General features: G+C 44.5%; 1 protein-coding gene across 8 annotated transcripts in view; it reads right to left on the bottom strand.

Moving 5' to 3' along the window:
* Positions 1–26,323, bottom strand: part of ATXN1 (ataxin 1) — a 379,215-nt gene that overhangs the window by 217,537 nt on the left and 135,355 nt on the right. For 2 of the 8 annotated variants that reach the window (XM_075142741.1, XM_075142749.1), the window contains exon 1: positions 4,576–4,834. The gene's annotated coding sequence lies outside the window, so the exon portion shown is untranslated. The other 6 variants (XM_075142740.1, XM_075142742.1, XM_075142746.1 and 3 more) reach the window with 6 other exon arrangements.

Genomic DNA, 26,323 nt, shown 5'->3' with positions numbered 1-26,323 from the left:
TCACTCAGCAAAACCCTCACTGGGACACATACTAAAGTTACTTTGCAGACTGGGACCAATTCACACACGCAGATTTGCATGTGTTGTACAACCATCTCAGACTACAGCTTTGAGGAAAAAAAAAAACCATGAAGCATTACATTCTCACACATGCACTGAGATAAAAAAGGAATTATGGTCATCGATCCGGTTTTTGTCTTTTTGCAAAAGTCAGGAGTCTGCAAAGTTTCTTACATTTTAAAACATTAGTCATTTATCAGCTCAGCCAAAACCAAGTAAAAATCTTCAACTTCTTTATACGAAGAATGTGAACCACTGACTGAACAAGACTCCAAAATACAGTGCCTTTGTCCAAACACCTATTTATTTATTTATCGCGCTTAGAGTCTTGAATGAAAGTAAAATCAAAGGATGAAGTCAGGATTTTCAGTTTGTAAAGCTTAGGCTATTGAAGTCACTGGAATATAGCACATCATTTCTTTGCAATGAAATACTTACCTGTGCCAAGCCTGTCGTACTTCTGTTTCTCATGCTAATTATATTCTTATTTGTTAAAGCAGAGTTGGTTACAGCAGTCTCGGAAGAGACCTACAACTAAATCTGTTATCTGCACCCTGTGAATTGCACACGCCGTACCTGTACGGTCCTCCAAAGCAGCCACACCATGCACAACCTGTATGCTTAGCTGAGGCTGTCACGTAGCCCGACTTCTCTCAAGCAGCATCAGCATGAGCTGCCTCACGCGCTGGAGTAGGTTAGCAGCCAGCCAGTGCTTCAGACCGTCTATGCAATTCTGACAGGCATTTCCTTAAGAGCCTGCCATACTTCTTTATTGCATTTCCCCTTCAACTAGTACACCACGACAAAAGCAGCACACTATGCACAATGACAATGACAATCCCGACTGCCATCTACTAAGATGGGCTGCGAAACTTCAGCAAGGGGAAAATTGGGCCTTGATTTTGTTTTACTAGCTACATTACTAAAACAATTATTTCTAAATTCTAATGTTTAAATCCTTAGTCGCCTTTCAGGTGATTGCATTTAAGCATCTATTTTCTTAATTAACAGGAAACTAGGCCACTGGATCCATTACATAAAAATTTTTGTTAAGTGAAATTCCAGGTCTCTTGTAAATGTCTTTTAAAACAAGACTAGTTTTTTCAACCTTTCTAAATAAATTCAATCAGGCCAGAAGGGCAAGGAAGGAAAGTTGCACTGTTTATTTTCAAAAAGTCTTTTAACTATGTGTATATGGCCTTTTTGAAAATAATTAGTTTCTAATGCTCTCAGTCACACAGGTAATTTGTCTTACAAAAAAAATATGTATAAGCAGCATGCGGCACACAAGGGCTCACTCTGCAGGAGCCATCCTGTGCATGATTATTCCACTCTCTCCAGCCCGTCCTCCTAACAGGCTCCTATATTTCAAGCCACCTCCTCGGTATGGAGGCCAAAAAGGGAGGCGGTCGAGCCAAGCAGAGGATATTCTCTCCTAATAAGAAGGGCAAGTTAGTCGCGGCACTGAAAAGCTGCACTTCGGGTGTAGGAAACTGCCCACGAACTCCCCATCCCCTCGCCCCTCCGAGGAGAAACGCCTCTGCTCGGCAGGCAGGCTGAGACCTGCAAACTCATCACACCGAGCCCAAGACCGCCAGCTGCCTGGCACTGCAAGAGCTGAACCCAATGACAGGCATTTCTCATTACCTCCTCCAGCTCCGGTGCTTTACCATCAGAGCGATTAAAATATCTATTTTAGTGAGATATTTCTGGATTGCATTATGTTCCAGCCTGGTACTACAAACGCTCAGGGAGCTGTGGGTGCTGATGACTTCTCATCATCGAGACACAAAATCCTCTGGGCCAAGTTCAGTATTAGTGTAAGTGCACGTAAGATTAGTGACTGGAATAAGGGTGTTAACCACTTCTGCAGATGCTTAATGCAGCTCCTTAATCAGGTAAAAAACCTGTTTAAGCCCAGAGTGCTTTTTGCCCTAAAAAGATACAGAGAAAATAACAGTGATATGCAGGAGATCACTTTCTGAGCTCTGTTACTCTACTACATGCCTGGATTAAGTCCAATAAATGGGGTTATTCTAGATAAACACCCATGTAAGTGGCTCACAATCCCGTCCCCTGTAGTCACTCCAGATTTATGACATTAGAAGAGAGCGCCAAATTTGGTGCCTTTAAAAATTACACCTACATTTGTGAAAAAGTGGCTCAAAAGAGTGGTGTCCAAACACTGGGAATGAAGACAAATATATATTCCTTAAAAACATTTTTAAGAGCAGTATGCAGTTCGAAGCTAATCAGACTGCATATTTTTTCAAGGTATTGCTAACTTTGTGGCAGGAAGTCTCCTGCTCTATGGCTGTAATATTTAGATGAGCACAAATGCAAAAAAAAAAAAAAAAAAAAAAGCCAAAAAAATACCAAGATTGGAAACAAGTTATTTACTGATGAGAAAATTGTTTTTAATAGTGTATACTTAGTTTTTTACCAAGAGAAAATGAAGTCAGCTTTCACCTAAAACACAAAAGGGCCTACACCTTGCTCAGAACTATGAAGAGGCTTAACAAACTTAAGTGATGATAGTGCTATCAGGTATCACTGATTTTAATTTTACTGGCCAGAAGGTGTAAAGTACAGTACATGAGTGGAGAATAACAAGCCTGTGGCCTAAAACATGAATGCTGGAATGGGAACTGTCACAAACTCACAAACACTGTTACAGCCACCAAACAGTTAAGCTAGCCAGCAAAAAAAAAAAAAAAAAAAAAAAAAAAGGAAAACTCCAAAGAAACTTTTATGCAAGCTTTTATAAGCCAAAAGCATTTTCACAGAGTACCACACCTTTGTTAATTTGCTAATAATAAACACAAGTGGAACTGACGATTTGGCTAACCTGCTAAGCCTGCCACATACCGTCCCATCTGCCTGACACTACCGTAGGCAAAGAACACCGTTCCCGAGAAGTTCAGCCATTAGGAAACCACCACCACCGGCATCCTTCAATTTTCAGCGAGCCCGAGGCGGTGGCTGTGCTGGCTGCACACCACCAACACGGCCCACGCAGGGCTGGCGGTAGCCCGGTGGGTCGCCCGCCAGCCGCACACACACCTGAATGGACGGTGAATATCGTCTGTTACCATGGCAGCCTGATCTAATTACATGACTGATCAGGGCTGGAGTAAGCGCGCTGAAAGCCTACACCGCTGACATGTTGCTACATGATGAGACAGACAGACAGACAGGCGAGCGCAGAGGAGAATCTATCGACCTCTACCTTATGTAAAAAGCGAGGAGATTACAGCACCCTCTAAAAAAACCTGCTGCCCGTAAAATACCGGGCCGGTTTTACGAACAAATTAGGTGCAATAACGTGCAATTACAACTTACTATTATCTCGCAGCATCGCAAAAATAACTACGGCGTAATATTTTCCCCGGCCATTCTCAATTTCCCTCTCCCTCATTCATAACCTTTGCTCCGTATCATAAAACTGAACCATCTCCATCACCCGAACAGAACTAGATTAACGCGAAGCCGGGATTTTCCTTTAGGGGAAGGCTTCGTTCGAAACTGAAATTAAAAGTCCTTGACTTCTCAGTGTGTAGGCAGAGTAACTCACTGTGCCTGACCGCATCTGACACGTAAAGTAACCATTACTGCATAAAATACATAACCATGAGCATTAAAGTGTAACCTGCATTACAAAATATGAATTTCTTTACCCTATGAAAACGAAAAGGTCTCGGGCAAAGGTCATCCACCTGCACCCTTGCCGATCTGTACACAGAAAACATTTGTAAGGAGGAAGGTTTTACAAACATGGATTTCTTCGTCTGGGCTTAACAGGAATGCTTACAATTTTTCCCCAATTCTACCCAGAGTTCGGGCTCACGGGGGAGAGATGCTGCTCGGAGGAGTCCCTATTACACAGCATACGGTAAACAAAATAAAAATAGCCCGTCGCTCTCGTTATCTACACGGTGCATTATATAACGGGCTTCCGACTTGTTTTCTTTTCTATTATTACTCTTCAGTAATTCCTCCTCTTCAATAACATGTAAATCGCTCCCAATTCTGTCATTTTATTATTATCACTATTACTATTACAGCAGGAGCTAACGTTTTCCAGCATCCTTTAATTTAGACTTTAATATTCTCAGGAATTGCATTGACAGATTCAGCACCCACAAACATACACGGGGTCATTTATTTGTTTTCTGCCGGTAAATTACGATGCCTTAGGCAAAAAAAGAAAACCACCAACCCAAACCCCCACCGGCCCGACCCAAGCAAGCCCCGAGGAGGAGGCGGGAAGGCGGTAGGTGAGCGGCAGGAGGGCAGCGGCCGTCGCCGCAGCAGGCGAGCGGAGCCCCGGGGCGGCGGCGGGGAACCCCGGCCCCGCTCCCTGCGGGCGGCTCGGGACGCCGCCGGCCGGAGCCCGCGGCCGCGGGCAGGCAGCGGGGCGGCGGCCCCCCCGGTGCCCCCCTCCCTCCGGGCCCTCCCGCCCCGTCCCTCCGCCGGGCCCTGCCCTCCCGCCCCCGCTCCCCCGGCCGGCAGTACCGGGTGGCGTCTGCAGCCGGCCTGGGCCCTGAGTGAAGCGGAGCGGGGCTGCTGCCGGGCACATCCCAGCCCCAGCGCCGCCTCCTCCGCCGCCGCCGCCTCCTCCTCCTCCTCGCTTCATTCACCCTCCGGCAGCCGCCCAGCCCCGTACTACATACGCCGTGCGGCGGCGACCGGCCCTGCCGGCACCCGGCCCGCCCGACCGGCCCCGCGCTACGCTGCGCCCCGCCGGGCCCGCCCGGCGTAGACGCACCGCATGGCCCCCCCGAACCGCGCAGCCACACGCACGCACGCACACACACACACACACCCGTGTCGCCACACGCACGGCACACACACATACACGCACAGACACCGCACCCCCCCGCACACAGGCGCAGTCTCACACGCACCCCGAGGCCGCCGCACCGCGGGCAGCCGCGGCTCGCAAAATGTCCACCGTCCCCGCGGCCACCCATACCCCGCCGGGACGGGGCTGGGGGGGAGGAAGGAGGAAGGAGCCGGGGGAGGGGGGGTAGCAGGGCCGTACGAGCGGCTCCCTCCGCGAGGCCGCCCCGGCCCCACCGCCCGGCCCCGGCCCCCCGCTCCTGCGGCGGGGCGCACCGTGTCCCCGCACCCCCGCTCCGCTCCCTCCGCCGGCGCCCTCGGCCATTTCGCGGCCGCCTCCCTCCCCCGGGGCCGGGCCCGGGCCCGGGCCCGGGCCCGAGGCGACAGCGCCTGCGGGCCGGGCCGTGGCGGGCCGGGGGCGGCCGCAGGCAGGCGGGCTGTAGCCCCGCGGTGGGGTGGGCAGTGCGCTCCCCTCCCCCGCGGCCCCGTGTTTTTCCAGCTGGAAATCGCCGGCGGTTTGCAGTCTAAACAAGGGAAGAAGCCGGGGGTGGGGTGGGGGGGGGGGGAGGCAGAAAGCAGAGGAGGAAGAAAAAGCCACTTACTGTAAAGTGTCAGTGGAGGTGGGGTTGGCGGGGGGGGTCAGAGAGAGAGACTCGCACACAAATGTCTTCCTAGCTGATCACGGGGCTTGGGTCTGCTTTTTTGTTTGTTTGCTTTTTTTCCTTCCCCCTGCAGTGACACAGGTCCGGGATGTCTCCACCACTGTAGTAGAAATGATGTCTGCGGTACAGCGCTCGCTCCCTCTCCTCTCTCCAGCATGTAAATGGGTAATAGAAGCCAAATATGGAGCAGTTGGCTGCCTCTGCAACAGCTCAAGGATCCTACTTCATGCAAAAAAAGGAGGGGGGGAGAAGGGGGGGGAGGAGGAGGAGGAGGAGGAGGAGGCAAGGCAACACTCTGGCAGCCGGCCAAGAGAGCCACACAGATTATTGCATACGCACAGCACCGCCGGGCCAAGGCGGCCTTAACCCTTTGCGGGGCCGGCGCACGCTGCCCGGGGCCGGCGGCGACGGGCCTGGGGCGCGGGCCGGGGAAGAGGGGGGGGAGCTCGCCTCGCCACTTACCTCCTCCTTCTCCTTGTAACACTTCAAAGGCCAGGCTGGCTTTCTACGGCGGGATTAATCCCTGCGCACGCCGCTGTTCCACAGAAGTCCCCGCTCCTGTGGCAGGCTGCGTCGCGGGGATCTCAGAAGCACTTTGCAGGCGCAAAGAAATGAGCTGGGGAGGGAAAAAAACACCCCAACCCTATATTGTTTAAGGGGGAAAGAAGGAAGAGACAGCTAGCGAAGCGTGCTGTCCTTCAGAAATAGCGGGGAATGCTGGTTTAAGGGATGCATGAAAATCAGTTGCTCAGTCAAGGCTGGTCTGTCTCTCTAAGGGAGGAAATAAAACTGTGCTGGAAGCCAGGGAATGCTCTGAAGCAGCCTCCGCGAGAGTCAGAAGAGGGTGATTTTATTTAAGATGCCATATTGCATTTCGCTGTGAAGAACTGCTAAGTGATTTAGAGCAAGAGCCTGCATCCCACTCCCTTTTTCTGAATTAGTTTTATTTATCCGGATCCTTGGCATATGCTTGAGTTGCTTTGTAGAAAGTACCTTCCACTTCATTCAGACCAAAGAGGCTCTGACTCATACCGTCACTGAACTACAAGACAGGCAGGGCTGAACCACGCATGTTTGGGTACTAACTCCCTCTGGGTTCCTTAGCACGCATTTCATCAAAGATGCCCTCGCATCTCTCCCAGCTGTACGCAGACCGCTGTGAGCCTCTCCCCCCCAACTAAGGCAACTTACACTTCCCCGGCACTCCAGCATCAGCTCGTTACTCTCTTACTTCTCTCAACACAGGTCTCTGCAGTGCCATAAACTGCAGCGATGGGCAAATAACAAGCACGGATGCAAGCCGGAGAAAATATCCTCCTTCTGGACTGGCTCAGTCTGGTCTTCAAGTCTTAGAATAAAAGACAAAACATCAAATTACCAAGCCAGGTACAACTTAGAGAAATAAACAAATTATGGAAGCAATGAATGGGAGGAATACAGCCGAAGGACAGCGGGCTGCTATGCTCGCATGCAACCTGACAGTGGTCCATAAGGAGCCATTCACTCTCTGCTTTGGCATCAGGAAGGGAGGTACAGCACAGAGAAAGCCTCTCCCCACCCCAAGGACATTGCAAAAAATGTTGCATAAATACCAAAGGCCGTTATGTACCAGCTCCACGGAGCTGGACGCTGTGGGGTCGCAGGCCTCAGAAAGGCCTCAGATGTGCACTCCTTGCAAGGTGGCCATCCAGACCAGGCTGTTTATTGCAGCTTGTACCAATTTGCAACAACAGTAAGCCCCAAGGAACCAGGTTTCTAGCGCAGGTATATCTCCTATGTGTCCATTATATATTAGCATTAGATTTTAGCATTAAATCCAGCATTAGAGTCCAGATGCAAAGTACCCTAGGACTCAGCCTGTGATTATGCAGATCAGCAAAGTAGTCCCTTCTATAAATGACTGTACTAGTTCACCGTAATTACTAAAGAATGTAATAATAACACTGTAAGCTGCAGTGTTCTTGATTTAGAGTTGATACTGTAATATAGACTAGCTTTATGAAACATAAGGATCTTTTACCACATCACCTTCTGCATCTTTAGTTCAGGTTCACTACGAAATCCAACATCATTTTCCATTCTAGGAGTGGGCTGGGGTCAGAAGCAGCAACAGGCCAAGACTTCTGGACAAACGTGCCACTCAGCACTACGAGACAGTGAATCTACAGCAGCAAAGCAGACAGTAAAATTATCTTCACCCAGCTAATGCAAGGTTCATTGATTTAATAAAAGGAACCAAGGGAGAGAGACAGAGATTGGAGATTACTGAAAATCAAGTGAAAGCCCAGAGAAGCTACAACCCCATCATTGGGGTTCAATTCTGAGTACCCTGCATTCTCCCATCTGCCACCTTTTTTATTCCAGTTGTACAGAGTGTTACCTCAGGAGAAAGGAATCTTTCCTTCTCAAACGTTCACCTTGCCAAGAGGTGTGGCACACGCAGAGAAAGAGAAGCCACATTCATGCTGAAGCAAGCTTTGGGCAACTTTCCCTTCTGCAGCAGGCTCATGTAAGAGGCTTGTGTATTCCTCCACTCTGTGGCTATGGTGTTTGCCACAGGACCCGCATTTTTTGCCACACTCCAGGCTCTAGGCTTTTACATCTTCATCTATGTTTCTGCTTCAGAGTTGAAAAGAGACCCCTAAAATGTAAGTCCATTGTAAGTCAAAGCAATATTGTTCTCCTGAGCCAGCAGGCAGCCTTAACCCATGGCTTTGGCAAGTGCCACAACTGCCACCAGCCACGTTCCTCACCTCCGTTTGGACTTAATATCTGTTGGTCACATTAACAGACGAGAGATGAGGGGACTATGCCCCCATGGACATTGCCTGGCACACAAGATATACTACCATGTCACAAGACGTCCTTGTGCATCTGAGGCTCCCCTGCTGAGGGCCTACGCTGGGGCTCAATATATTCCCTCCACAAAGAATACGACAAAATATGGAGGTGCTGGTGAAGGCAGAGGGGGTGGGAAACAGCACCTGAACGTGACCTTTGCTGAATGGCTGAGACAGAGGTCCCTCAGTATCTACTAAGGCAGTGTAGCCTATTGACCCAGAAGTGCAGAACTAAGCCAGAAGAGAAAGTAATTTGCTGTGGAAAGTAGACGTGATTTTACCTGCCACCAGGATAGTTCAGACAACAGGAATAAAGAGAAACAACTCAGCACTGAAGCGGTCAGGTCCTACTCAAGGGCTACCCCAAATACCTGCAGTGCACTCTCACAGCAGCTAAGAGCCACCCTAAACCTCATCACGTTGCCCTCTCTGAGCAGGGCGTATAGCAAGGGGTGCGTACACAAAAGTAGCAGCAAACTTCCAAAACAAAACTCTTCCGTTGCAGACCTTCCTGCCCCTGGGGAGAGAAAGAGAGCAGAGATACGTGACAGACTGAGTGCAGTACAGACAGGGGCTCTGACACCACAGTGGTGAGTGGGACACAAGAACCCACATCGACTCAAGCATTTTTATTTACTGCTGGTGATGTGCTGAAGCTGATATGACTCAGCTGAATACAGTCTTGACCAAAAGATATTAATCAATTTGACATACAAGATGCGCACTGTCTAGGAGAAACTGTCTTTCAATCCACTAGTAGTAACGTCATCTACACTGCATGTTTTACACAATTAATAGTATCTACGAAAAATGGGAGAATGAGAGGCATAAGAAGCTGGATTTTTTTTTAAACATTCACATTCAGTGAAATTCAGTGATTGACAATGTATTGAGTGTGAAAAGGAATTTCACAATTATTGATCATTACAGTCTAAGTCTTCCATTTGTCACAAAATGACATTGTTGGTCTCATTACAGCCTCTAGTGGACAGTAGTAATCCACTTCACAGACCTGTCATACAATTTGCTCAAATGACAAGCGTTATCAAGGTGGAGGTTACTCTGAGAGAGCATGAACATAGAGTCATTTTTATCCCCTGGCAAAAAGGATTTTTGAATACAGTCAAAGGTTTGTTGTCATTGCTCGTAAGGTGGCTTGCTTTACACTTCAGGTATTAGCACCGGCTTGTAAATAAACAGAGAACTTCTGCTATTCATTTCAGTTTCAGACAGCTTTCATAAAAACTAAATTAATCTCAAATATTTTTATAACAGAAAATATTGGTTGCCATGTTTTTGGCTTAAGTAAGATGTTTTTATTCCAAATCAGAATCCGCCGACTGTCCAATCCACCTCCTATCTATTTATAGCCCTCTCGCATTCAGATAATTTTTGCTAATGCAGTTATTTTCATTATTATTTCAGACATACGCAGCTGATTTAAGGTATTTTAACAGCTTTAACAAATGAGAAACTATAATTTGGATTACAGCTGGCTAATTAAGGTATGCTTTCCTCAGAGAAGTTAAAAATGTGCACGATCTGAACAATAATGTATTTGGAATGTATTCTTTAACTTGAAGTGCCACTTGTGTGAACATAATAAAATATGACTAACGTCTTTATTTTTTGCATATTCACTTAGAAATGAGTGTATCTCCTGTCAGAACAGGGATGTTGATGATGTTCTCCAGAACTCTGTGATTGTTTTCAGATGGAAGGAAATTAGATTGGTAGACACAAAGAGCCAATGCTGTCTCTTTAAAGCCACAAGTATCTCATGCAAATTAACATTTAGTGAAATGAGAGCAAAGCATTCATGAAGACTAAGCAAGTATGTAGTACTACACTGTGACTCAAAGAGAAAAATCTTACTAAAATGCTGAGGTCCTTCGCAAGTGAATTCAAAGGAAAGGCTGCTGTTAATTTCTTTATTTTACCACATTGTAGCTAGGTATGGGTTGTAGGGTCACTGAACAAATCATTATTTGTCATGCGTTATCGTACAGGTAATAGGATATTTAGGTAAAAAAATGTTTACCTTATCATTGTCTTGATTTTTTAAAAGAAGCAATCGAGTTCCTCTTCAAACAACAATAGCTTCAATAGCTTTAAAATAACAATAGGTCCTTAGATGCAGATCTGCAATAAGATGCTTTGTTGTTGTTATTGTTGTTGTTGCTTTTTTTAAACAGGGAAAACAATTGATCAAGGGATTAAGAAAACTGATGAATCCTCTGAAGTCTTAAAATCAAGACTGATTTAGTCTTTTGAATAAGTTGTCAGTCAGTTACAGGTCATTGATCTGGAAGGAAGACCAGCTAACCTACCACACCAGGATGGACCACAGTCCCATAAACTGTTCCAGCAGTGACCAGTGGACAACAAAAGTGCTAAGCCCTTCTCTAGAGGTGCTTAACTGGTCTAGGCACCTCTCAAGTAATAACTGTTATGACCTGTTATGTGCTTTATGGCCTGTGGTCTTAAGCTGGCTGAGGTCTCCATCCATGTCCTGGTCTCCACATATCTCCTCTGACAGTGCAGTTACCCCTATGGTCGATGTGAGCAGAAGGGCCAAGAACAAACGGAAACTAAACTGCCATCTTATTCCTAGAAGTGAACGCTTCATCATGGGGTCAAAGTACACCAGCAGGACACAGAGGGGAAGCTCTACTCTGTGGAAAATGCTTGGTTTCCAGGGATGTCAAGGCAGCGCTATTAACGAGGATTAACATTCAACCAAAATGATGGTGCAGACCTAAGGAGAATTCACCACCCGCCTTCTGGGAGAGGGCTCTCAGCTGCTAGCAGGGAGCAGTCGCAGGCCACAAGCCCTTGCCAGAGAGATGTGTTGTCACTTTAAATCATACCTGGTACAGAGACTTATCTGGGAGTTCACTTGCCAGTTTTTTTCTGTCTGTTAAGGGCGTTATGGTCTAGACAGATTAGATTAGCATCTATCATGTAAACACTTTGGGTTGGGAAATAACTCTTGACCTTTCTTAAAGCATCTTACCCATATATAAGGTAGTGTGGTTTCTAAAGCCTGTTACAGTCTCTCTGATCAATGTTATACATATTTTGATAAGTGCAATGAGTTTTTAGGGGAGGAGGGGAATGGGCCAGAATGGGCTGCTTACCTGTTTGAACAGACCTAGGAATTGAAAACATAGATTTTTGACTCCTAAGTCCTTTAATGGCCCCAACTGAGCTGTTCTGGTCTACTGAACAAATCCTTTCTACCTCATGGATCATTGACCAACCAGACCTTCAGAGCCAATGTGCTCAGTCCTGCTGCCAAGCCTGCACGTTTTGTTCACACGCTAAAAATCTTTATCTTTTTTTGAGAAATAGTGCAACATATGAATAACAACTATTTTCTACCCTCACTGTCTCTGCCTCTTCACAAAATATGATACACGTTGGCCTTGGCCCCAAAGCTCTCATGCAAATTCAGAACTGAAGTTTACCAAATTCAGCCAATATTGGTAAATCTGGGCTCAGGCCTTGGTTTCAAGACAGAGAGAAGTGCAAGTTGCTTTATGTCCAAGACCAGAGTTATTTTGTGTCTATATTTTCACTGTACTGTCAAAAAGAAAACTAATAACTAATACAGTATTAACCAGAAATACAGTAATAGTCCTGAAATATAAGCATCTTTTACACAGAAAAGAGCTATATTTCTTTGTTTTCAGAAGATATCGTACGCCACGAAACTGCAGTCACCTGCAGCACAGGAATGGCAACTTTGAACGGTGCATGAACATCAAACAAAAATTTAAGTGGGATAATTTTGGTATGAAGGAATTGCTATATCCCCTTAGATTTGATCCACAATCATAGTCAATTGGAAAATCCTCAGGCAGAGGTGGACTGCAGGCATGACAGTGAATTGCCTGGAGGGTAAGAAGTCCTCAGCCTGCAAGGCTTTGACCAACAACCTAGGTGAGCATGGTAAACATTTACTTTCCATCCAATTACAGGCTGAGGGGATATTTTTCCTGTTTCTTCTGCAAGGACACAGGGATATGTCCAAAGAACCCTGAAACTCCATAGTTTAAAAAAAAAAGTCCTGGGAAAAATGACAGGAAGCCTGAGGTAGGATATTACTTTAAATAAGAGTTATTTCTGCTGGTGCAGACCGTTTCATAACTAGACTGGCATCATTTTGACTTCTTACTGCACAGAGGCAGTATCTTTCCCTCAGAGATTTTCCAGATCCTCGTGTTCTCTCTTTACCCTTCAGCAGAGGCCTTTCCACTAAAGGCAATAATTGTTCCTCTATTGCCTAAAATGTCATATCATGTCTCTCTCTTTCACCTTGCCCACTTTTTCCACAGCAGACCTCCCATATATACCTGTCTTCCTACTTTGGATCTGCTCTCCTATCATCCTCATCTGATATTATTCATTTATTTATACTTAAGGTAATGAAAGATACCTGTTCAAAGCTCTAGAAGCCCTGGCACATAGCAATTACAAGAAAAACACAACAGTGTGAAAGCAGTTTTCTGAAAAGGAACTTAGCTGGGCACCCAGGTACACTGCACAGGTCGAGTCCCTGATGCAAGAAGAATCACCTTGTCCTGCCTGCTTCATTCAATGTTCCTGCTCTTGCACCATGACAGAGAATGGCCAGTCCCTACCCATATTCTCCATACTACCCAGAACTTTGCAGACTGCTATCATATTCCCCCTAAATTATCCTTCTTCCAAGCTGGAAAGATTGTTACACAAACCGATCTGTTAAAAACGTCACTGCTTCTGCCGCAATTCTAACCTGGTTTTGACTCCCTCTGTCTTGGTCTTAGTCCTGTGACAATCTCACTCCCTCCGTTCTTCTGCCTGTAGAATAGGGATAGTAAAAATTATCCTTTTACCTCACGGAACAGTGGTGACACAGTGAAGTACCAGTATTATTACTATTAAAGCAATACAGAATACCCAAGGCTTAGCCAAGGACTCAGAAAAGCAACGATTCCACATCAAGGACAAGAGAAAACAGTATTAATATAAACAAAAATAAACCCATGATTTTATCTACATTTTTTTCATACTTGTTTAGCAACACAGACTGACTAAAACCCTTCCCATTTCACAAACTCTCTGTCAACCAACCCACTCTGGTGTTAAAAATCTGAAGTGATAGGACATCTCCCACCAACCTCAGGAGATTATTTCACACACTTATATGCATAACAGGTCTGAAAAATATGACGTGCTACAAAAGTGGGATTACCAGATGGTTTTCCTGCCATTTAATCTGTCTCTCCCCTTTCCACGATACATCTCATTTCTTAAGACATAAATACTAAGTCATTTCTCTCCCTTATTTGGCCCATCTTCAGCTAGATGTGTAAACTTGGTGTCTGATTTAAGGTGTACAAGTTGTCCCATTGTCTTCACGATTCTGAATCATACATTTAAAGTTAGCTATATGCTTGAGGGTATATCTTTGTGAATATGTTACAGTGAGGCAGTCAAGGGTGTGGATTTACAGGACACCAGCTACTCTGCAATAACTGCACGGATGAACACCCTTTGCCTGCTGGTAAATGCAAAGCGGGTTAGCCCAGAGAGAGTCCCAGCCAAGATCACCTCCGCCTCCCTGCAATCGCTTTTGCTGCTATTCTCTGAATACTGCTCCTTTTGCCAGTCTGTCCTCAGCTGTAACACTATGCCCAGAAGTAAACGTGATAGTTGCATATAGAGGCACTACCACATCCCACCTCCAAAGTGATCCACCTCCAGACACAGCTGAAATCATACATTTTTTTTAATACACCCCTATAATCTTGCAAACTGAAGTCATATTTAAGAGACCTTCCCTCCCTTGCCGCATTAGGGCTTCAGCCCTTTTTTTATCTTTAGATAGTAGGATATATTCTTTGCAGAGTCTTCCTCGTTTGTCACACAAGAGTCTTCTAATTCTTGAGCCCCTCTGTTTCCCTCTGCTGGTTAAAAACGCATAGCTGGGGGGGAGCAGGGAGGGTGGGAACAGCAAGCAATTCCTCAAATAATTCTCATAGTCAAACCATGTGCCCAGTGTGGGAGGAGGGGGCAGAGGGGACAGAGTTCTCGAGTACTGTATACCAGCAGTTGCTGTCCCAAAGATACTTCTGAGAGCCTGTAGGTATTGTTACAAAATGTATGTACTTCGCAGGGTCCTGAGCAGAGTTTATCAGTTGTACAGAAATTCCTGCATAGCTTATAATCTGGGCAAGCATCCCAGCCCCCGTGTTGTCTCTCGCTAGAGTAGCAGAGGTTCCCAGGAATGCTCCCAGAAGCTTTTAGCTCAGCGCGAGTCGCTGCCAAGTCGAATGGCTCTTCCGAGTCCCTTGTAGCGATCATCCTGAAAACTGTAGAAGAGGAGCTTGCAGGCTCTGTAAGAGTCCCTAAAAAGCTCAACTTGTACAGGAGTCATGGTCTGGCCTCCAAAAACATTTATCTGAACCGAGACACGTTTATCTCAACCTTGCACACATTTAAGGTCTCTCCAATGAGACCATAAAATCTGCGTGATGTAGCTTGAAATGAAAGCCTTCTCATGAAAGTTATTCCTTTGGTGAGTTCCTAAAATCTTTTTTTATATTCTAATAATCCCTCAGATCCCTAAATGAGGATCAGCGCCCCTTTCCTGTTTGAACTAGATGCTCAAATCAGTTACATGAGGCCAAGTTTTCTCCCCAGGCAGTTTACAACATAGGCAGACAGGTTATGTTGTCTGCAGTAAATGATGCAGTCAAATACTCCATTATTTGACATATCTCTTGGAACAGTTATCTCCTGAGAAAAGATTGCATTTTTGAGACCAGCTGACTTTTCAGAAATAGCAAACGATCAGTGGGGCAAAAAGGTAGATTCCTCCAAAGGTGCAATAACAATGTTTTCTTATTTTAACCTACAAAAATTATAATTTCCCAACAAGAAAATGAAGGAAGAAGTTCCAACAACCACCAAGCCCCTTTTATTCTTCTGAAGAACTGTAACCTGATATTCCCTACTTACTGTGCTTTCTGAGGATTCATCTATCTTCTTACATGTTAGCATTTTTAATGCTTCTTACTAGCCAAAACGTTCACTGGGTTTCTTAAGTTCCGGTATGTTGCTTTCTCTGAATCTGCTACTCTTGTAGTAGCACTTTCCCTTAATAGCATGTTGAATTCATGTCGTATACAGTCACCAGTTCCAAGATTCCTTACAGTGCTCAAATCTTCAGTGAACAGAAAGATAAGCTAGAAGCATTCACCAGCTTGAAATCTCTGCTATGTGGACAACAGACCAAAAATTGGTTTTCACTTATTTCAGGACTTCAAACTCTGAGTATCTGGCTGTATAATTAAAATCTGGATTGTTAAAATATACTGAAAATACATTTACCATGAAAATGTTTCACCTATTACTTATTCCACTTCAAACTCTTCAACTCTGCGGTGTTACTATTTTGTTTTGTTTTGATGTTTATTCCTTTTAAGCTAACCCCAAAGAATTTCACTCTCACCCATCGTGGTTATCAAGCTGTAGTTTGCTGGCATTGTAAGTATTTGTGATATACAACTCTCTTCTGCTATTCCCAGCTTTTTCTTGTATATGTTGATTAATAGCCCTTCTACATTGATATTCCTTTTCAGAGAATTAGCTCACTCCCATCGGGAATGCCCACCAGATAATCATCTCCATCATTTGGTAACACTGCTCTCGGTCTGTTGTATAACTCTTGTATAGGGACGCTTGGTATGTAAATACTCTCCTTAATCTTCATCTTTTGTTTCAAGGATAAAACAAAACAAAACAATAACAAAACCTCCTTTATTTTGCATGCTGGGAGCACATGCCATTAATATTAATTAATTTATTTATTTAAAGTTGGTAAAAGAATTTGCTTTTAGGCTGGGAATGTGACTGCCAAGTTTCCTGCCTGCAATTTGTTACGGCTCAGTAGTAAACTCCTGAAAATAGGAATTTGAAATGGAAATAGTGACAGGCCTTTTAACTACGCTATAATAAGCAGGGTGTTTTATCCTGCACACTGTATGTCGTTACACAATGGCAGCCTATCATAATGTGCACGGAAAACAAACAGGGTCTCTTTAGATCGCTCTCCTGGCTAAAACCGGGCAGACAGAGGAAGTAAAACAGGCTGAAAAGACAAAAGACTAGAAGGTCAAGAACGCCACACCCAGACCTAAGCCCTTCTGTTACGCAGCGGAGCACTGGGATCTTAAGAGAACTTGCACTTGAATAATTTTACTTTGATCAGCTTGCCATAAAAAAAGAGGTGTCGTCTGCCACATTGCTAAAAGGGGTAAAGAAGGAGACTTCCTCTTAAGTTTAAGCTGCAAATTAATGTACCCAGACTTGCCCTGTTATGCAGAACAAAGCTCCAGAAAGTATCTACTTCTGCAAATGTTTATCTGCCTATAATAGTACATTCCATGTAATTCTGCATATATAAAACATTAACATTAAAGCTGGTTTGTGTACTAGCTTTCAAGTGTCAGTTGAAAAATGTAATTTTTCAGAGTTGCTGAACATCCAGAGTCCTAACAAGTCAGCTGAGTTTCTCCAGATTTACACCTGTGTAAATGACAGCAGTACTACATCTTTATGAAAATAAAATACTACTATTGTTTTTTACAAGGTATTTGGCAACCATGAAAATAACTGAATCATATATATAAAACAGAGTCTCTGGGACTTGAACCAAGCACTTCTGGTTTGTAGCACACATGCTTAAATGCCGTATATTGAACTGCCACATCATGTCTATTTTTACTAATTGAGTTTACTTACTTGTGTTTGGGCACCATACCAGCTACTCAGCAAGTCCAGGAGATTAATGCAAAAGCCTCTCTCCATTTAGAAAGTATAGGCACTCTAGATTTACAGCTGCTTATTTTGAGGGTGGCTGACTGCTGATCCTGATGTCTTTGAGTAACAGATGGTTTTGTGAGCTGCACTGGTAATGAAAATGATATAATTTGCCTCTTAACATTAAAATAAAGCAGAGAGCAGAACAGAAGAAAAAGCAATGTATTCACCTTCTACAAATAGCATAGCTGAGTACAGGAAGGGCAGGGGGGAAGCCCAGGCAAAACTGAAGGCTATCAGTCGTCTTGGAAATTCACATGAGGAAAAACTTGCATAAAATAACCCGGCCTGATCTGGACTGTGAAAGCATTGGCCCCTGTAATGTTAGAATTTATAGCTTTAATCTTCTTAAGAGCTGCATGGCTCTTCTCACATGCAGGGAAAACAGATTTGATGTTTCTGAGATTAAAACTACTGAGCTGAACTTTGCTTGTTATTGGCCAGAAGCATTTGGAAACCTAATAAAGCATTCCATTAAAATCTTGGCATTTTAGTAACACAAAAGAAATAGGCTTCTCAAAATGTGAGTCCAAGGCAAAAGGACACTTTTGGGGGGGGAGATTCTGGAATTTGGATTTTAACGAAGTTTGCAATGACTTAAAAATAGATCAAAGGAAATGCGAGGTAGAATGGAACAATAAATGCTTGATGTAACTAGCAATGTGCAATTCTTTGTTATTTAAACTTTATTACATTTGAAGTCCTTTTTTCATGTTCTTTTAAACCTCATACTTTTGCGAGTCTGTGAGTAGCTGGATAAAGTACAACACTCATCACTTGACTAGCTGTGTGGTCTCTAACAGGTAACATAAGGCCTGATTTCTCGAAATTATGAGCATCCACAACCACAGCTAAGATCAACATGAGCTACTAGTATTCTGGGCTTTAGATGATCGGCTTTACTCTGAAAAAAAGAAAACCTCCATTAAGGCTGGCTAGGCTACAATTTTAGCTGCACAGGTAGCCCACGCTGAACACAGTAACGCACCTATAGTCAGTATATGATTTGATTTGATCTATGAGGATGCAACTAATTTTTCTGTAGAAAGAGGCATAACACTCGTAGCGATGGTTTGATCTATGAGTTCAAAGCTGTAGCGCGACTGAACAAGGGTGATGGTCTTGCCAGTACTGGTAAAACCTTGTACAGTACCATCTGGGCAAATGAGACGAGAGCTACCTGGTACCAGCTGCACTGTCGAGAGCCCTTGCTTGCCTTCTCCACCAAGGTACAGTGCAAAGGAACCTCATAAACTATTGCTTTTACTGTGCTCTGCAAGTAAACAAACAAACAAACAAACAGAAATAAAGACTTATAATCAAGCATAAAAGAAGTAAAGCCTCATAACCAACCATAGATAGGACAGGTCTCTGGCTAGGGTTCATTGAAGGGGTTTGGGTCACAGGGTAAACAACATTAATTCCAATGTGCTTTGAAATGGCTTGGTCCTGTCTGTACTGGCAAAGCCAACCACGAAAGCTATGCTAGAGTTTGACTGCACGTGGTTATATCTCTTTCAGATCTTCTAATTACAGTCTACTTACAAGGTGCCCTTTAGAAGCAGAAAGTACATAGGCTATCTTCTGGAAAGCTTGTGGTTAAAACCCTGGGCTGCCCGTAGTGATAACCAGGTAACAATCGAATGCCTACAAACAAATTTTAGCCTGGATTTTACCCCACCCAGAGAACCAGAGTGTTGAATCTGGATTGCATGGCTGGCGTGAATGAGTCCCACGCAGGTAACACAAGCTCATCCCACTGTAGATGACCCCACAGAGTTCACTTATGCAATTCGGTTTTCTGCCCTTTCAAAAGAAATTCACCTTTACACCGTTGAACATTGCAGGGTGCTCATAAACTGGCTGCTAACGTGGCTGGTGTGCTGTATTTTTTGTGGCACTAACATATGAAGAGCTATCTACTGTAACAGATGCTCTTTGACAGTGCAAAATAACAGCACTCTGACTTAAACTGTAAATTATAAACAATCCCTCTCTAACTACAAATTGAATACACAGGATGGGGAGCCTTGTCAACTAAGATATTAGTAAATCAAGTTGAGGGAGACAAATTATTCACTAAAGCTAAAGTAACTAAACTTTTACTCAGTTAACACTACTGTCATTACAGTTCTCCGGTTCTTTGCCATAATTAGTAGATACGAAAGAGAGCAATTATAAGCAATACACAGTAAAATCAGTTACGTGTTTCTTTGCTATGTAAAAGCAACATAAAGTGTTTCTATTCTTCCTTTTTATTAATTTCTATTGGTAGAAAAGATGCTATACAAATACTTACTACTGGTAAGACGTCTGGCCACATCAAGACAGCCCTTTCCCAAGGGATTTCATAATTACGTTTTCCCCACCAAACCACAGACAGGGCCGTGAATTAAAAGCGACCTTGTTGGCCTCCTGGTGCAGCTGCCACCTATTTGATTACAAACTTACTAGCACTAATGCCAAGGAGGGAAGTTACAACATAAGCTGAGAATGAGTTCAAGCGTAGCTTTCTGCACAGAATGTCCCTGGTAACCTGGCTGCAAAAGGCATTCAACACACAAAGATGATTTTTTTTTAACCTTTAAAGAAAATGCATTCCTCCTGTCCTCCATCTCTCTTCATGAAATCCCAATGCAAAGTTCTCCCGAAGGATGTGCTGTGGGCAAATACCCTAGATTACAAGGTCTGCAGCAACACCTGGAGTACTTGTTACATCTCAAACCTAAGACTTCTTCAGAAAGGACATGGAGGACTTGGGGGGAGCATGGGCAAAGGGATGTACGCTGTGTTATGTGGCACGGTGGTTCCTGCCCCATAGTGGCAGCCTCTTGGGCTCTCAGGGATTCCTGAACATCACGGTGGGAATGGCAAGGACAAAGCTGGCCTTACCAAATACATGCAACTGCCCATGCAGCTGCATGAGGGATAAAATGAGTTAGCGGTTCATCATTTTCTTCAGCATGCACTGGGAGACATTTCTGTGTCGCTCAGTTCAGGATCAGGCTTGCAGGGCCTGATTCTTATGGCTTTTGAAGAAACGCTCAAGAAAAGACTCCGGCAGCTGTCTGCAGGCAGGATTTAATGCATTTCATGGGGCTCCTGGTGGGACCCTCAAACTCCCCTGCATGACAAATGCAGCCAGGTTTTATCCCATGCATTTGCACTGCCTGCGTCTCCTACAGTACCTGGCACTAGATCCCAAATGCCAGAGCTAAACAAAGGTACACATGGGTAAAGCTGCCTTATGTAGGTCTTGACTGCACGCGTTAAGGAAGCGGGACTAACTGAATGGCTCTCCCCTGAGAGCTGAATTTACCTTCTTTCTCCCTCCCAGGTAAGCAGTGAAGCAGGCACCAACCCTATGGGTTTTGCCAATGCTAGTTCAGGCCATGCCCAGAGGCACAGTTTGGGTGCTCAAAGAACTTGACAGCACTGGAAGACTTAGCTCAGGAAATGCAAAGGGTCAGGGCCTGCCCTCCAGAGCCTGACAAAAGGGTGTATGCATCCACTGAGGAAGGAGGCTCCCTCCGTTGCACAGAGCTGCCTCCGTGGCTCTTTCCCATTTCCCTAGAGATCCAGGGTATTTGTGTGCGAGTTATGAGGAAACCTGCAGACCAGTTAGCGTGCAGGGGACCTGGCAACCTGGCAGTCTCAGTTAAGGTTGCGTTAGGTAACGTAGCAAAAGGACCACTTTCCCTGGCCGCCCAGACCGCAAGCCTCCTACCTGGGATCCAACCCAGCCGCAGGTTGGGTGGTGGGAAGGCCCCTCAGTCCCCACTCGTTGTAGCTGACAAGTGAAATGAATCCATGAGTCTCATTTTAATGCATACAGCAAAATCACTGTGCAAAATCTGCCACGACGGGCAGTTTGTGCCCATGATGCAAGCTGAACCCAAAACAGCGGAAGGGTCATAAAATAAGGATTAAAGTTCAACAAGGAAGCTGATAATGAAGAAGCCTGCCCAGACTATGCCCTATTCTAGCCAGCGTTACGTTATCTTCTAATTTTAGAACAGCTGAAAATTTTTCCCAGACCAGAAGTTGACAAGAGGCTGTGCAACGCCGATGTCGTTAAATCTTTGTTTTCAGGCGCAGTGTTGTCTCCACACTGCAAGAAGTTGTTTCAGCATGTGAAATTTTACAGGAAGGCACACACTGTCGGTGGATGCCCATACAGGGAGCTATGTAATATGTTGAAACCATCTGGCATTTTGCGGTTTTGCAGTATCAGTCAGACGCACTGTCTGGAAACACAGGGCTCAAACCCAGAGTCCTTGATTCAGGTCAGATACCTACAGACGCCTGCGGATGTTTGGCCGGACTGAGAGCTGCAGAATAAAGCACTTAATTAGGCGGCTGAAGTTTATGATTGATTTCAAGGCCAGCCGAGCTAGAAGCCTATTACTGCTTAGGAGGTTTTAGTAAATGTAATTATTATGGCATGTTTAATATTATGCACGGTCTTCATGAAATGCTCCAAAATAATCATTTTAAAGACTCGTTCTGTTGCTGTTACGCTTTGTACCTTCTGACTAAGAAATAGGCCAGATGATGTGAATCCCGATGTGAAGCTTACTGAAAACTACCACTAAAATTAATAGAGCATAGTTACAGAAGAGTATTTTGTATAGAATTATCTTCTCTGGAGTGTGAGCAATGCTGCTGAAAGCAGGCTCTGCGTTACATTATTCCTGTGATCCAAATTTTTTTAACCAGCTGATGTCACTAGGGAGATTTGAAGTCTTTATATATAATTACCACTCAAGGCCTAGAGGAAGGGGGAAGGAAAGACAATGAAATTATGTTTCATATGTTGATTCAGAGAGTAACCTGCAGTGGCCTGTTAACTTGTTTCGTCTATCAGGAAAAGCAAATTAATTCTGAATCCAGTCGGTTTTATGAGTGGCAGCTCAATTTGCTTTCCCAGTTAAGCAGGGAAGAAAGTGGCCTTTTGTCACAAACAATTGCTTCCTGCAATGCTGCAGAATAAGACGTAAAATAGGCAAAGAGCTTTGGATACAGCTTCCAACGTCCTACTAAGAAGTAAAATTTCTTTCTTTCATCTTCCCTCAGAGAAGGAATTCAGGTTATGCTCTGCACTAAATTAAAGTGTTCTGCTCAGTTATGTACATGTACAGCTTTGAAAACTGTTCCTGCTTCTAGGTCAAGGGCTCTCCCTGTGGCCGGGTGCCAGCTTTATCCCTGGACTCCCATAATCCCTTGAAATAAATCAACTTTCCATTGAAATCCTCTGCCAGTTCCACTTCAGACTAAAATGTGCTGTCTGTAGCATGATGCTCTTTTATACTTTTGTGGAAACAAAACAAAGAAGAGAAACAATGTGGTCATTGTATACTGGGTACAGTTCGACGTAACCCACGTTGTGTATATTAAAGGCTATCTTTGTATGATGCACTAATGCCAGATTTCAGCGTTTATTATTAGAACTAAGAAAAATACCTTTGACCGAAGGCGTAATTTGACTGGTTGAAAAGGATCCCAGCTTGTGTGCATGTCTGCGTGTGTGTGCATGCGTGTGCATCCTATGACTACTCTGCTCACGTGGACTGAAGTGTGTGGATGCACTATACTACTTCCCACCCTGGGCAGATGAAGCCTTCAGATTTTTTTTCTCTTTTCCTCTTTTTTTTTTTTTCTCCTCCTAATATCAATTTTCTTCTCTGTGTGTTATAAATGAACCTGAATACATTCACACGTTCCTGTGGAAGACTAGAAGCTGTCACTTCATTTTGGAGAACCAGGCGGCTTTAAACTCAGCTGCAAGAAAGCCCAGATGCTACTACATCTCCAGGGGAAACTTATCTATTCAGAAAGAGGGAAATTTCTGAACAATAATAACAAAATATAGCTTAAAGATGCTGCTGCCGTTCTCCTGCCAGTGCTGAGGTCAGTACTTTGGAGAGTGGGAGCCAGTCAGAAACTGCAGTTCTCTCCTCAGAAGACTGACATTTCTGAAAAGCTCTGCTTCTCCCCAAATCTCAGGAACTTGAAATGGTCTGCCAGTTAAATCAGAACAGCCTGGTATAAAGCCTCCAATTTTCTGACAACCTTTATATTCTCTTGGCTCCTACAAGGCCCTAAAGCTGATCGTGTATAATCCTGAACTGAATGTAAAATAAATATAAAACCCTGTCATGATTTTACAGTTTTCCAAAGGATATTTCACTAAATAAAAAGAGCTGTATTTTTGGCACGCGAACACTCCATATAAAAATCACAGTTAGTTCTTGAAGTTACACACTGCGGTGCCAGACTTTGCCCTCCGAAGTTTCCCCCTGAGTGCTGGGGAGCAGCCGGCTACATCCCCAGGAGCCGGCCAGCCCCGAAGGCCCGCTGCTCCTTTCCCCTACACAACTGCTGTGCGAATCGGGGCGATGACACCGGCCTGAGCCAGCCCAGCCCCTGAGGGTCCCTCCAGCACGGGAGCCGGGGGGGAAGTACTCATGTCTCACCCGAGCTGGTACACAGCTCATGGTGGCCAGCTAAATCCAGCCCTGGCAATTGCTTCCACGCTTGTGGTGCAGGTACAGCCTGAGCAAATCATGGCCCAGAGCTCTCCTAGCCTTCATGCCCTTGAAATCTGTTGCTAAGAAAATAACAATTGTTTGCAGGAACTTCTTCCGCTAAGCTTGTGTTATTTAGCTATCTACGTTAACCGTGTGTCAAGGTGTGGGCTGTAAGCTGAAGTGTCCACAGGACTAGAGCATGGAAACGAGTTTAAAACACTGACAAACTAGCGCTGATTTCAGGCTCCACTGGCTTTTCAGACCTCAAAAAGATCTGCAGGTCCCGAGCATAGCTACAAGGCCAGACAGAGACACGTAGGTCTAGCAAAGTAGGACGCAAACACAGCGACCTGGACAACAGACACGAGGTGCATTTCGACCAAGGCCATAACCAGACTAACGAAGTATCTATTTGCCACCCAGCAGGAAATCTAAAAGACCAGTCCTGCAAGTCTTGGGGTACCTCACAGTGAAAATCACTACAAGTTTTGTTTGCACTGTACTGTTTGGATGGTTGGGAAGGAGGAAATCAAGGCAAGGCACTCACAATGTTCGCAGGTTTGTCTGCAGAGATCTTCCATCCAAGACATCTCACAGGTTTTTAATGTTACACACCTGTCTCTCTTATATTCTCCTCCTGGAATATGGTACAGGCAATTGCTCTTAATATAAAAACCACAGTAAACCATACACCTACAGCTTTAATTTTAAATCAGACTGAGTGAAACTATCTGGTTTTCCCCTAGAAGTCCTCAGTGGACAGTTTCTTCAGTTAGCTTCACCACCTTCAGGCCTTCCCTTTAAGTGAGGAGTGCAGCTGAACCCAAAAATTCAAAGCAAAACTCAGCTGAAACTATTATGTTTCATCTGGTTACACGTCAAAACCTCAAACCTCATGTACACAGGGCTCAAATTATAAACCCATCAGGCTCAACCCCAGAGCTGGACCTAGGTTTGCTCACGGAGCCCGTGAATCTTTTAGAGAAGCTGATCCGAGTTTCAAGTTCATAATGAATCGCAAGCCCAAAGTGGCCGGGGGGCTTTTCCAAGGTTAAACAGTGAGTTAGAGGGGGAGCTAAGAAGAGAACCGCAGCCCTGGCCACTTCACACGCTTTGCTACCGACAGAGGTAGAAACTCGCTCTGCTTGAACTTCACTCTGTATAGCCTTTGCCAAACCACTCGAAATAACCACTTTTTTGCCTGTTAATTGTCTTAATAAGTCACATGGCAATGAATGACTAAAAACTACATCATCCCTCTAAGGATTCAGCTGTGGAAAAAGCATCCATTTAGCTGCAGGGTAGTTATTACTGCATAGCTTTGATTTAGCTACACAATGCACACCCTGTTTACTGAAACGCTTACATGCTGCTCCGGGTGAAATCATCACCACTTACAGGTATACTCTGAAGCTAAAGGAATGAGCTCAGATCCACTTATCTAGACCCCAAGTGAGCCCTGTCCACTTATCTGGATCTCCACGATGCTCTCAGATGTTGGTTAATGCCCCTTTGAACATTTTTTAACACTACCCAAATCTCTGCATCTGAAACATGAAAATAAAATGTCAAGGTGAGAAAACACAATTGCAGTTAGAATACCTGCCCCTTCTGGTAACTCTGCTGACTGCCATGGCACAAGGCTCACTGGAGAGCACGGGGATGACTGCAAGTTCATGGCATCACATAATGTAGTCCCTTTTGAATCTAGACCATCATGCAATGATCTCTTATTTGCCTGTTTCATATCAATACTACCAAAGCTTTAATCTCTAAGACTTTGGGCAATACAGCAAGCAATTGTTCCAGCATCTAGGCTTAATGCTGAAATACCATCAGGGCTGAGGATTGCTACATATTGCTTTCTAATAGTCCCTGCTGTTTGACACCTGGAATGGCATTAAGGAGCTCTGGCACTGCATCCAGAGTTCTCTACCAATAATTTAAAGTGCTTCTACAAGATGGGAAGAAGAGGAGGGGGATGAGCATTCAAGGACCAAGTTTATTTAAGGTATTGAAAACATTTTTGTGGGGTGAAGGGGCAGCATTTGAAAAGTAAGGTATGACTTATACATACGCAGTAAAAAACTGAAAAAAATTTTTCCCATTCAGGTTAATTAGGAGTTTTCTGTACTCCCAGCTAGTTTTGCTTGCAGGCAAATTTCTTTTGAGCTCAGCAGCCAGGACTGTATCTAGGGCTAAGCTTTCCCACCATATCACTCCAATATTAAAAGAATTTTTCTGGCTTCCTGTTAAACCATGCACTGATTACAAAATTCTTTTGCTTATTTAGGGCCAGATTCAATAAAAATTCTGTCCAGCTTCCGCATCATGGAAGGCCACAAAAGCCCTGAAATATTTTGGTTTTGAAGCCTGTGTGGGCTTCCAGGGCTTGGATGCTGGGTAACTATTCCAGTGAATGTGGTCCTCATAAAACTTCTCAAGGTCCTGCTCCATATGGACTGAGTGATTTCTCTTTATTCTCTCCAGTGCGGATTAGAATCCACTTCAGAGAATC

The sequence above is a fragment of the Calonectris borealis genome, chromosome 2 (genome assembly GCF_964195595.1).
Source record: "Calonectris borealis chromosome 2, bCalBor7.hap1.2, whole genome shotgun sequence".
NCBI lineage: Eukaryota > Metazoa > Chordata > Aves > Procellariiformes > Procellariidae > Calonectris > Calonectris borealis.
The sequence above is the reverse complement of the archived record's forward strand: the minus strand, read 5'-3'. Positions and strand labels throughout refer to the sequence as shown.